Consider the following 14,151-nt stretch of genomic DNA (forward strand, 5'->3'; position numbering starts at 1 on the left):
TATTATTAGTTGGTGCTAGTTGTTAAATGATACAGTTCAGGATAGCCTTCAGTGAAAGAGGCTTGATTTAACTTGATTTAATAAGTGTGCATACGTGGAGTTAGAGAGGCTCAGGTGTCACCAATATACTCTGCAAAACCTCTGGCCTTTATGTGTACCCTAATTTATTGAGAATTGTTTCAAGTAATAAATATAAAAATATTAGCATAATTTAATGGAATAACGATGAGGGGGAAAAATGAAGCTCTCTGTTGAGGTTGTTTTTTTTGTCCACTGAGAATGTGTTATGTAAACAGAAAAAGAGAAATAAGGCTATAAAAAAGTATCTCCTATCAGTATTCTGCATCTATGATAGATGTGTGCATAGCCAACAGTACAGAAGCATGATGACTGACATGCCACAGGAATAATGAATTCTGTCACTTCACTTGTGTAAGTGCTACATCTCATTCCCATTCTCTCTGCATTCACAGGGTATGTATCCATATTCAGTGCACATCAGAAGAAAAGCAATACAAATTGTGCCTGGTGTGGCCAGACCAGAGATTGTGTTTAGTACTTGAAAACTCAATTATACAAAAAAAAAAAAAATCAATATATTAAAAAAGTTTTTGTTCTCATACACCTCAAAATAAAAATTAATGTTATTTGGAGGGCACTTAATCTATTCCTGTTTTTTTTTTGTTTTGTTTTGTTTTGTTTTGTTTTGTTTTTTTGTTTTGTTTTTGTTTTTGTTTTTGTTTTTGTTTTTTTCTAGAAAACAGTCAATTTTTTATTAATGTTTGCTGGAAAAGTTCTGTTGAAATATATTTCAATTTACTTTAATGATTATTGAAATAGGAAGTAGACATGTAGATATATTTGGACTTAAAAGTAGCACACATCTACAATATTTTGGAAGGAAGTATATTTAATGCATAGAACTCATGACCCAACAGTACGTCCATCATAGTTAACATCAACTATATTCCAGGAAAGATAAAATCCAGTTGGATTCCAAGAAGGAACATACTTTGCTAAAAGGCCACAAGAGGGAGAAAAGAGTTGCTTTAAGAAACAGTTCATAAAACCCAAACCCCTATGTGGAGCAATGTCCTGCATGCAGCGAGAAGCAAATGTGATGCAGGTAGAAAGGAATATTGACTCCAGAGGGTGTCAGTACCACCTGGCTTAAAAACATCTGTCATCACTCTAATGAGATTTCAGATATCTATACATATTAATTGTTCAGTTGAATCTTCCTCTGTTTTTTGTTTTTATACAATGAGAGCAGTAGCTTAAATATGTTTAGATAGAGACTTGTCATTCAAGTTTAACATTAGCTTGAGAAAACAGCTTTCTTATCTATCTGGGTAAAGGCACATATGTGTGCTACTAATTTGAAAAACCTTTGGTTTGTCTGCACTGAAACATCACCACAATGCCACCTACTTGCCAACAGAATGTTCAGAGATTTATCCTAAATTTGATGAAATTGACCATTCTTTGTATATCTTTGTTATAACTAACAACAGAATCAGCAGTTATGGATTCTTTACTGTAGAATGCAGTAAAGACAGGACCATATTGTTATTTTTTTGCTTTATTCAGATACTCTGAAGTATACAAAATAGTCCAGTGCAGTTCAGTTCTGTTTTGTCTCCCTGTGAGCAGTATATGTTCAGTACATGTTCAGAGTTAACAAGTCAGGTACTGAATGTTGTAGTCTCTCTGTTGTGGTTGCTCCAAAAGCCACATCCAGCTCTGCCAAGTGATTCCCCAAAAGGTCTGGTAGCAGTAGGAGGGGAGCCATCCAGGACCTTTTTGGTTTCTCAGCCTGAGAAATGTGATCCCTACAGAAGAGTTTCTGAACATATCAGCACTGGGGGCAGTCCCACCAGCCCAGAACCACTGGCACCTTCACATTTCTTTCCATCAGTCTGGACAAAGAGAAGGGACACACACAAGCACCGCAGAGGTCCACATGCTACACAGGCAAGCAGGTACTCAGCTCAGCAAATCTCTGGTGGTGCTCAAGAAGTGACACTGTTATGTTGGGATACAGAAGTCGGGTTGGTGACAAAGTGAATGGGGAAAGAAATGAGAAAGCAACATAGTCCATGTGTGCTGCATTGCCTCTTTCTACTGGGAATCTCTCCAAAGCTCTTGCCAAAGGCCAGGCAAGGACAGGAGCACAGAAAAGTGACATTAGTCTTGTAGTCTCCACAAGGCCACATTTTTCTCTTTTCCTCAGTCTGCCTGGAAGGCCCTGGCAGAACCAGTGCCATATTAACCAACCTTGACCATACGATATCAGAGGTGTAAAACTGGAAAAACTCCTGCCAATCTGTCATTCTTAGATACAGTGCTGTTTCTGTGGGGATTTTTGTTATTCTATTTTATTTATTTATTATTTTTTATTTTATTTTATTTACTGAAAGACTGCATTTCCTTATAGGTGTTAGAATGGTTTGTGCATTCTAACATGGCCCTTCTGGTGCAGGGCCATCCAACAATGTTCTCGGTACTCTTGGTCTGAACTCTCACTTCGTCTTGATGGTGTCCTGACCTCAGTAAGGGGGTGAGGAATACAGATTCAACTTTCAGTGCAGGTTCACTTAATTATAAAATATGAAAGGAAAAGTGATGAACTGTCAAAGTCAAGAGTGTAAGAGGTGGTTTTTTTTTGGCAATGTTTCTCCTTTTTATATTTATTTTAATTTAATTTATTATTTGGTGTGCAATATAATTATGATTAAAAATTTGTTTCAATCTTTGCATCATCTTGAATGCAATTTTGCTGTTCTGTGCACTGTCTTTAACATTAAAGTAGCTGCTTCTGCCTTCCCTCACAACCATACCTGAAATAAGTTTTTCAATGGTAGTGAGGAAACCTGGCTAAACTGTTTCTCTGGTGGAACTGCTAGAGTCTCTGTGGATGATAACAGCTGTTCTTTAAGCAATTGTTGCTCCTAGATCAGAATCTCTCAAGCCCTGATGACATTTCTGCAGGCTATGTAATTTTTTATTTTTTTTTCTGACTGAGTCTGGGAGCCCAGCTGTGAATGAGTGACAGAAAGCAATGCTATTGTGTTTCCACCTCCTCCTCATCAACAAGCAAGGGTTGTGTCAGGCCCCACTGGTATGCTGCTGTCTGGGAAGGAAATCAAATTTTCAGCACCAGTGTTTCCTTAGGTGATTATGCAAAGCTTGGCTAAGACGGACTACTCAGGAAAGGGGGGGGGGGGGGGGGGGGAACAAAACACCACCGTATCACTGCATAGAAGTAGCAGATGATTATCATTAATTGAATGCATGTATTTGGCATCAAGTAAAGATAGTACATACTGTGCTATAACATACCAGATGGCTTCCCAGAGAGACTCCTCTGTACATGTTAATACGTTGGAAACATCACCAGACTAAGCAAACACAGAGATATTTTCTTGAGATTTAATGAAAGCTGAATATCCACATAATAAATTTTTCAGCTTTTAGAATTTGTCTGAAAATCTGATGAGTTCTAAAATACTTTTTCAGTGTGTGTGTATGATAAATGTGTCCTATATCTAGTACCCAAAGCATTAAAGCTACCTGGAGGAGTGCTAGTGAGAAATGTCTGAAAAGAAGCAGGCAAATTGCATAAGTGAGTGCTCAAGAAATATGAATAATCCAGTATAAAGAATGTTAAGCAGCAGGTTTATTAAACACAGAGTTTTTATTGTTGTTTTCATAAAATGAGTTATATGGGCCTACCTTGGCAGAAGGGTGATCAGGACTAGCGTTCTCCAACACCACACTTCCTCCTTTGGGAAACGCAAAGTAGCTCCCAGGGCAGCAAGGAAGCTGACAGACAGACTTGCAGTGTTGGACTAGATGAAAAAGACCTCGCAAATTTCTACTCAACCTACTGAACAGAATGTTCAGATGAGTAACTCAATGAATGACAGGGAAGACTTCTTTTTGAAGATGGGCTTGGCTTATGGGCTAGGACCATCCTTCAGCCAGTATCTCAACATGTCCATAATATAAGATGAAAAGGGAACCAGATTCAGGAGTCTGAGCCTAGGGGAGTTCTGATAATGGAGGTCAGTGGAAAAACATAAAGAAGCTGCTGTGGAAGTCAATGGATTCTCTTGGGAGAAGTCTTGAGCCTGTTAGAGGAAGAGCTCTCAGAAGAGACCTAATTTCATAGAAGTCTACCTTGACAGAGTCTGAGGGTAGACAGGGTAGACCTGTGTCTTATATTTTTCCTCTCACATATTAAGTGCATAATACATGTATTTTTCTTTACCCTATTCACTTTGATTGGTAGAGGGGAAATAACCTCAAGTGGCTAACAAAGTGTTTAATACTTCCAAGCATGGCCATTCCTGTTGTTCCTCAGACATCTATTCTCGTGTTACTGCTAATGTTTTGGGCCTTACTTCCCTGTGGATTGCTGTGCATTGAAGGTTAAGAGGTTGGCCTCCAAAGACCGTTCCCTTATTCTATGTGCCTGAGAAGTGTTCTGTATTTCTAGAGTACTTGGAATTGTTTATGGAAGATAGGACAGCCATCTGTGGAACAGTTGGAAGAGGTTTTACAATAGTTATTTAAATTATTAAAATGTTAAATTATTATTAAAATGTTAAATTAACACATTTTACCTAATATGTGTTAGAGTTAACAGAAGTATCTCTAGATTTAATTCTGCACTGTTCTCCCTCCTTTTGTATAGGCAGAACATAGACTTCAGAATTTCTACTTTATATTCACTTCAAGATGATTTTGAAAATTTAGGATTTCTTCTTCTGAATCCAAGATCAACAGGACTTGTAAAAGGTCATCTTCTCATAGGTCAGAAAGGGTGGGATAAATTCTTTATAGGGTCAGTTAGAAAGCATTAAATTTGCAGAATTCATGAACATCATAGAGATAAGTTTCAGGACTTGCCAGGTAGGAAAATATGTTAGAGCATGCAGAAATGTCTATACTGCACCATTTTTATAGATAATCTACTTACATGCTTTTCTGTTGTCTAATCAGAAATAAAAACAATTAAAAAAAAATGAATCCACATATACAATAAAGATATGTTTAGTTCCAAGACAAGCACTGCAAAAGAACACCCTTCATTATTTCCTTTTGGTTTTCCAGTTGAAATTCGCTAGTTCACTAATGGAAATGAATACAATAATTGTGATGTAAATTTTCACTATTATTGCCCGTGGAATTTAAATATAATGCTTGGAATAAAACAAAAACAAAAACAACAAACAAACAAACAAACAAACAACTGTTTATTTGTAGACCTGTCTTGTATAAATGATCCTAAATCACAGCTCTCTGGTATTTACCACAAAATTTAGTTCTGCTTTAATAGTGTGTAAATGTATGAGGACATAGGATATTTAATAGGAAATTTGTTACATTTTATAGGTATGAGACTATCTAAGTGACATAAAAAGGGCCTGATACACTCAGGCTCACCCAATTCCTATTTTATTTTGCCATACAGGACATAGGTAGTATTTTTTTGCCCATGTAAGGAGATTGCACAGAATTGTGTTAAGCTTTGAGTTAGGGCTAATGGATCTTACTACTATTATAAGACTTAGAGGTGGCAGACATGGTAAATAATTATTTAGGTCCTTTAAAAATAAGGTTAGGCAAATATGATTGAGCCTAACATTTCCATTGGGATTTTTGCTTTTCTGTATATGAGAGAGAAAAATTGAAATTATATATATGGATCCAAAAGTAAAATTATTTTCACAGAAATTGAAATTAAAACAATACTGGTACACTGGAGAAGGGAACAAATCTTAAAAACTCACAAGCTAAGAAAAAAATCCAGCTGCTAAACTCTGCTCAACCTCCATCTGTCTTCAGCTTCTATAGAATGTGAAGGAACTTTTTGTCACTTACATTATATTTGATGAATATGCTAACTTCTAAATTTAACTCTAATCCAGCCAATCCCCACAATTTTAGTTGCATGCTTACATCTGTGTGGCATCATGTAAAACTACTGTATCAAAGTATATAAAACTCCATCAAGATAGTTACAACCCAATTATTACAGGGAATTATTTGCACTGATTTGAGAGTTAATTTTCTTAGCAAATAGCACAGGAAACATCTCTATAAAGTGCTTGCAGTGTTAATGTTAAAACCTCAATCTCTATGAATCAGTAGCAGTTATCAGGCACAAATGTTGAAGGGGGAAATAGCAATAATCTACTACTATGAAGAATTGCTCATTTCTTAGCCTTCAAGGTAACAGAAATGACAAATTTGCTTAACCAGAGTAGGCCATACACACATATATTTTTCCCTACCACTGGCTCCTAGCCATAAGGTTTTGTCCTGTGCACCCCATATTTTAGGAAGAGGCAGGCAAGAGATCAAAACCTGCAATATCCATGGGCCATCTACTTACTTGCACTGTAAGTTTTGCCAGATCTTAATGGAAAGGACTAAAATGGAAAGGACCTTCTTTCCAGTGCACCCTGGAAAGCAGGGGAAATGATTCTACTCACAAACAAGTGAAAATGGTGAGCAGCAGATATTTGGTCACAAAACCTCTTCAGAGGGTGCGCAGTGTAGATGAGAGCTGTTCTGCCTCTATTACACAAATTGTTTTGCTCTGACATGGCAATACAATTTTAATCCAACTGATCTGCAGGATCGTGTTGCTTATGAAGTCCCTTGGTAGGCTTTCATGTAAATAATAAATGTTTTCTGAGAAAAAAAAAATCACAATAATAGTGGGAAGAAAAAAAAAAAAAAAACAACTGTATGGCCACTATGCTACTTTAGTTCAGAATCTGTGGGATAATGGTGACAAAAAGAAGCTGATGTTTGGTGTAAAAGAATGGTGATGTCTAAGTTTGGTCCTGTTCAGAAAAATGTCAATATTATTTCTGTCTGCTGTGATTACTGGTTCAATTATGGTCAGAATCTTATGCTTCCAAAAATAACTACTTGATTTTTAAACCTATTGGTTTACAATAAATAGAGAACATAATGTCTGACATGATAGTTTTCAAGGGTCGTGCATAGTCATAGATCAAGAAAAACACTTTTCTTAAAGGTATCATTTTAAAGTGTGTTGATAAATCAGAATTAAGTGTAAAACTCAAAAAAAAAAAAAAAAAAAAAAAAAAAAAGTAGAAATGATAAGGAAAAAAATGTTTTACAATCCCCTAAGAATCCAAGGATCCCCCTCACTTTTAGGCTACAATATAGAAACTATTCGATTAGAAACTATACGTTTCTAAAACCACTAGATGGCATTGAACACCCGTCAATAGAGCCAGCTGTGGGCCTGCATCTGTTCATATTCCATGTCCTCTGAAGGAAGGACTGAAAGTTTGCGTGACTTCAGTATAAAATAAATACTTCTGTCATACTGATGATGTCACATTATTTCTCTTTCAATCCTGCCTGATCCAGATTAATGAATTTCAGTAGCTTTGAATTAATCAAACTTCAAGACATCGTAGAATTATAGAAAAGTTTGGGTTGGAAGGGACCTTGAAGGTCATCTGCCATGGGCATGGACACATTCCATTAGACTGCATTGGTCAAACCCCCATCCAACCTGGCCAATCTGACAAATTATTTGCCAGAAAATTTTGGTATGGACTATTATATAAATAAATTAGTGTATGATACGTATGAGATAAAAGCTCCCACCTACAGAACAAAACAAGGGGAAAAATGGCTGTAAAAAAAAGCTTCTTCTCTAAAATATTAGCTTCCTCTGTCACGACTAATAAAAAATTATTTTTGACACCAAATGAACCAAAACACCCCACTCTTTCCCACTTTTGTTTGCTGGACCTTTCTATACAGGTTGGTATCAAATGGAAGGTGATTTGGAAGAAAGAAAATATATCAGAGCCAGGAGTAATGGGCTAGTTTCTCTCAAAGTCAACAGATGGGCTATTATGAGGACAATCCTAGCAAACGTTTTGTGCTAGGTGCATGAGAACATTCTCATGGTGTATTATAACATAAAGGCCATGGTTCTTTTCCTGTGGCCCAGCATAATCTGCCAAGAACAGAAAGAACTCCACATAAATACAACAATAGGCCTTCACAAGGCAAAACAGATTTATTACACTGACTATATCATATGTACAAGTATGTCATGGTCTGGTGTTTATGGATAGACTCAGGCAGACAGAAAGAGAAGTAAGCAACACTCTACTGCAGCTGTGCTTGGTTTTTACATCAGGCAGAATAACTATGGGAGATCCGAAAATAAAGCATTAGACTTATTTTTAATGGTAGAAGTAACATGTTCACATTTTAGAATTAGGATGCTTCTTTCTGAAGAGAAATCTAATTAATCTCGTAAAGGACAGTTCCTCCTATCAAAATAATCCAATGAGAATGCTGATTCTTGTATTGGGAATTAAGACATATTTTACTGAACATATAAAGTGACAATATAATGACAATTCCAGCTTCCTAAATCCATGGTAGAAAAGAGGCAGATTAACTTTCTCTAAAACTAGCTGATTTTATATACATTTCCCCCTGCCTCATCCCCAGGAGACATGGCTGAACATTCAACTAGTCCTGTTGACTGAAAGAGAATATCCTCTGATTTTTATTCCTGAGGGCTGTTTGGATAAAGCTCAGAAGAACAACCACCTGACTGTTAAAGCACTTTGCTGAATCACCAGTGTTTAACAGCTTTGCCTAAATCGGTTACAATTAGCAGCTTCAAATCTCATAGGCATCTTGAGGGTTAGCAGCAGAAAGCAACTGAGATGCAGTCTGTAAAATTTTTAAGTATTATGGGCACAAAGACTTTTCAAAATATATTTTCTACTTGGTTGAAAATAGGAGATGGAAAAAAGAGATGTTTTAACCTGTTATTTTTGAAAATTTATACGGCATATCTGTTGTTCCCTTCACATCTTTTTAATGGGCTGATGCCAAATTACTTCAAAGAGGTTGCATCTATTCCTGCAACCAGTTTGCAGTTCAGCTGGATCCAAAAGCTCTACAAGGATGATTGGAATAGATTACAGACAGTTCAGAGTTTTGCCCTTCTTCTCCCTCCCTTTCCCTCTCTCCCACACCCTCCCTTCCCCCTTAACAGCTCACCTGCTCTAGCCTCTCACCCGCTTTGTCACTGTATTGCTGCTTTCCTTAAATGTTTTTCTTCTTTATAATAACAACCAGTTGCTCTGCTGGTGTTCAAATACTGAAATGTGGAAAGAGGACCAGGACAATGCTAAGGACTGATTTGTGAAATGTGTGATATTTTAAAACCAAAATAAATGTATGGGCAAATAATTGCCACCCACATCCTGACTGAAACAAGCAAGGCAATAAACCTTTTTAGAGATACATACATTTAAAATAGGAGCCTTTTTATTTGCTGATTAAAATTAAATAAATAAATAAATAAATAAAATAGCAACATCCAGATCTCTTTTAGGACTACTGCAGAAGCATCTGAAGATTCTTTGCTTTGTCTCTTTAATTAATATCTCCCTGCCTTTGGCTTATTTGCAGAGCAACAAAGCTTTAAAAGGAATATGTTGAAGCTCCAGTAGTGGGAGCTGAAATCCATGTTCTGTTTACCTTGGCCTGTGTTTGACCACATACTGACTGGGAGTACCACATACATTTAGCTAGAGAAAAAGTTTAACCTCCTTCCAAAGTAGTATCTTAAAGTGATTTGTGAGACTCTTGGGATGGGTAGGGTATGTCTGTATTTTTCTTGTCCCATAATCTGTTAATGAAACACTTGAACACACTTAGTCAATATTGTCTTGAGACATTTGTGGACTCACAGCCAGCTGCTTCTTGACTAGATCAATATGAAAAGCAAATCTAGAGCAAGATGGATTTTGGAGGGCTGAAGGAGACTGTAGCAAAGAAAGAACCAAATCTAGAGAAAGGAGTCTGCAGAATTGCAGAGCTTTCTGTCAGTCATGTCAAACCACTTTAGCATATTTTTTTTCTTATCTCTACATACTTTAGTTCTTGACTTTCAACAGGACAGTGTAGCTAAGTTAAAGAAATATTACCATAATATTACCGTTAAATGGCAATTAGGGGTTGCTTGCTGCAATGCATTTCTTTCAAATTAATTTACTATTGCCATATTGGTGAACACTTAAACCATTTGATATGGTTGAATGTGCACATTAATATAATTTAAAGAGCATAGTGATTACCCATTTTATTAGTTCTGTATTGTAATGCCAAATTAATTTATGCCAGTTATAGTTGATTATTATGCTTATTAACATCAGTAAATGCTCTTTAACAATCAGTTGAGATCTAACACAAACTGCCTTGTTAGAGCTAAATTAAATGCTGGAGACGCTCTGCTCACTCTGTTACCCTATCCAGTTTCACTGCAGTTTTCTTCCTTCTACCTAGTAACCACAGAAGCTGGATTAACTTCAGCAATTATATGCCTCATTAGCAATAAACAATGCTATCTGGCTGGTGGTGGTTATTGCATGACAGGTGCACGTAGCCATTACAGCTGTCTCAGCAGGCAGAGTGGGATACAATGAAACTTCCTCTCCAGGAGCAGCTATCCTAAGCAGTAAATAGAAGGTGTTTCAGTCTGCTAATGACAAGGCATGAGAGACAATGTTGGTATGCTCCATAAGCTGCAGAACAAGGTACAATAAAAGCATAGCTGCTACCTTCTGATGATGAACTTCAGAGCCAGGATATATACTTTTAAAATTTTTCTATTTAAGCAAATTATAATATCTATGGTTAATCTAAACAATGTAGAAACTATATTTCCAATGTTCTTTATTTTTGCCTATATTAAATAGCTTCATTTAAATATGTATTGACGCTTTCAGGTGCATCAGATCAATTTACCTGCTAATTAAATGTAAGTCTATTTAATTAAAATAGTGAAGGTTGCTATCAGGCTTTTAAAAACATGCTAGAGCAAAAATTATCTTCAGTTCAGGAAAGGTAGACACACGTTCTGGTCCCTGTTGAAATCCTTGTATTCTTTAATTTTTCTCATTCAGTTGCTAGTGTAAAATATAAATAAAGCCTGAAACTATTGGTAGTGACAGTATAGATAAAGGAAGGATTTTGCTGTAAAAGTCTTTGCTGAATGTTGTGATGAAAGATGTTGCAGAGATGGTAGCACAGTGCCAAAGATCCCATCAGTTTCTGACACCTTTCTAGAGCCAAATCATGAACCTTCTGCATGCCCAGGACCCTGAAGAAAACAGCTCCCTTGTAACTCCAGAAAAAAGTCCAGGTGTTAATTAAAGTCTTAAATCACTAGAAGCTAACAGGGTTTGTGACTGACTTTTACAGAGGATTGAAAAGGATCATTTGGAATGTATGGAAACTTGTGCAAGCATTTCCTAGAGCCTGATTAATGTGGTTTCATTAGGTTTCGTATGTGATTGAAACGTCACATCATATTTACACCTCTAATTGGTGTACCATAAGGCTTTTAGAAAATGTCTTTGTATATATATACCAGATCTATTGGTCCATTTTATCTCTGTCTGTACCTTTCTATCTAACTATTTCTCTTTAAGCAGGCATGCAGAGATGTTGTTAGCATGAGATGCTGATAGGATATAAGATGGCATGAGAACCTCTGTGCTCTGCACAAAAGTGCGCAGGCAATTGAAGAGCAAATAGCAACCACATAACTGTTTCAGATACATCTAATTTTGATGTATAGATGTAGGCTCTTTCTGAGCCTGGCTCAGCTAAATAATCCTGTAAATGCACATCCTTTTTTTTTTTTTTTTTGACAGTTAACATTGAGGAAAAAATGCAGATTTTTTATGGCCAGAAGTAAACACTAGTGCAGTGTATTAAGGAAAAGAATAGTTTCTTTTGTGGTACCCCACTTCCCCAGCATACTGAAGCACACCCCTGGGATTGCTGGAGAGTGAGTACAGCCATTCCTTTCCACCTCAGCCTGAAATCCAATAACTCCATGAACCAGTGTATTGCCGACAGGATAAGAAAAGAATCCACAAAAAGCAGCTGCAGGAAAGCAGTCACCACTCCAAACTGGAGCACAAGAAGAGAGAACCTTATCTCAGATGACTCTGATTCCAAATAAAAAAAAAAAAAAATGCTTTATGAACGGCTGTCAAATCACTATGTAATAGTGGCCAAAATATAATTAAGCTTGACAAAGAGAGCAACATATACCAACCACAATTCTGAACTGTGTAAAAGATAATGGCCTAAAATGTCTGAAAAAAATACACTAATTAATAGCAAGAATATCAGCTAATCCATGTATTCTATGCAGAGGCAATTCCTGTGCAGGACGTGAGACCCCAAGAACCTTCCACAGAGGGAGACTACTGGCTTAAATAACAGAGGTGTACAGCAGCCAGAGCTGTTGTGCATAAATGTTGCAAAAGCTGGAATTGTGGTTTGGTAAAGGCAATAGAATAGAATCTAGATCATTAATAAAAGCTTAGGATATATAATCAGGTCATCAAAATAATCATCACTATTAAATACAGAAGATCAGTCTGATGAATTCTGTGACCAAAAGTGGGAAACCAGATAATAAAAGGAGCAACTGAGGAAGAAGGGAGAGATGTTTATGGAAAATAAACTGACTCCATATTTTTATAAGAGGATGTGGAGTATATTTTTTTAAGGTGATAAAGATGATTAAGAGGAAAAAAATCATGTTTTCTGAATTTTGTTACCAAGAAGTCATGGAAGATTTGAGCCTTCAACTTCGGATGTACCAATGTCTGCTACTCTAAGTACAGAGGAACCTTTTCACTCCATACACTGCTTTCAGACTTCCAGACTCAGACCTGTCAAAGCTGACAGGTCCACAGGCAGTAGTTTTATGTGTCTCATTTTTGGAGCTAACATATACACACAGAAGATCTGCACATACGTGACAAGCCTGAGGTATCAGACAAGTTTGGACTGTGCACAGCAGAACAGCTTTCCCCTTGGTGTGAAGTAGAGCTGCTCTGTATAGACACCATGGTCATTTGTTTGGGATTTTTGAACATCTGGTAGCCTGGGCTGCTAGCCATCCTGAAATCCAGCAGTTTAGCATCACACAATTCTCTTAAAATACAACACTCATGCTGGCCTCTGAGCATCTGCCCTCAGCTGGAGCAGGGAGGACACCAGACTGCTACTACTGGACATGTAATTGAGGTATATAACTCCCTTTTGGAGAAAGGGAACTGGCGGCTGTTACTTGGTAGCCTTCTGATTTGCATGTTCACATGCATCGTATTCACAAGCTTCTATATCCTCCAGTTTTTGTTGGGGATTTGAAACATGACTTGGACCTGTGCTCAACCCAGTATGATCAGATTCTGCAGTGCCTTTCCTCTGACAAGCTGTTCGGATTTCATTTTTAGCTGTTTAAATCCTGCTGAATATCTTGCATTTACAGTTGTTTATGTCAACTCCAGATGTTTCAGTAAAGGGGAAAATCTTGCTTGATGTACTGCTGCCTCCGTGTCTTGCCTTACTAGTTGCTTTTTGTTGTGTTATCCACTCCCTTAATACATGTTGTAAGAGGTAAAATCTGATGGATCAGCTCATCAGATTCACACAGGTTCGGTCTACTGAAGCCAAGCTTTTTCACCCTTGTTGCATGTCAGCATTCTCCTCTCACTCCTTTCCTTTTGTGTCTTATATTACAGCAGCAACTGCAGGCATCAGCTGAGAGGAGGATCTCAGTGTGTTAAGCACAACAGAAATGTATAAAAAAGACTGCCCCCTTTCCAGAAAGCTTGTATCCATGCTCAGACAAAAAGAATCCCACAAAATTCCTTATGTCCATTGATATCAACTGTTAGTTTCTAGGCAATGTTTGTCTTTACTTAGTCTCAGAAGCAGCAAGGAAAATAGACAGCATCCTCTGATAGGTCTGCAGTAGGACATGGAGAGGAATTTAGTTTTCTACTTTGAGGTATCAGTCCCATGCTGTGTTATTTGTGTCCCTATTTTAATCCAAAGATTTTAATGTTTCCCAATGAAAATAGTATGATTTTATTTACTCCTGTGTTAGGCAGTGTTTAATGATGTCTCCATACCAGCTTGCAGCCTTGCTGCAAAGAGTGATTTTGAGCAGAGCATGGCAGTTTAATGCTATGCACTCTTCATGCTCTCATGTGCACACTGCAGGCCTTCCTGAAAGCTGCCTGATTGACA

The 14,151-nt window shown here is 37.2% G+C and overlaps 1 long non-coding RNA gene across 1 annotated transcript; it reads left to right on the forward strand.

Annotated features, from left to right (window-relative positions):
- The first annotated feature begins 10,490 nt into the window (after positions 1 to 10,490).
- Positions 10,491 to 13,622, forward strand: LOC311432771. The gene is made up of 2 exons (XR_014690316.1): positions 10,491 to 10,628; positions 11,751 to 13,622. It is a non-coding gene; the product is annotated as an uncharacterized lncRNA (long non-coding RNA).
- Positions 13,623 to 14,151: the final 529 nt, after the last annotated feature.

Source organism: Aythya ferina (genome assembly GCF_964211825.1).
Source record: "Aythya ferina genome assembly, chromosome: 2".
NCBI classification, from domain to species: Eukaryota; Metazoa; Chordata; class Aves; order Anseriformes; family Anatidae; genus Aythya; species Aythya ferina.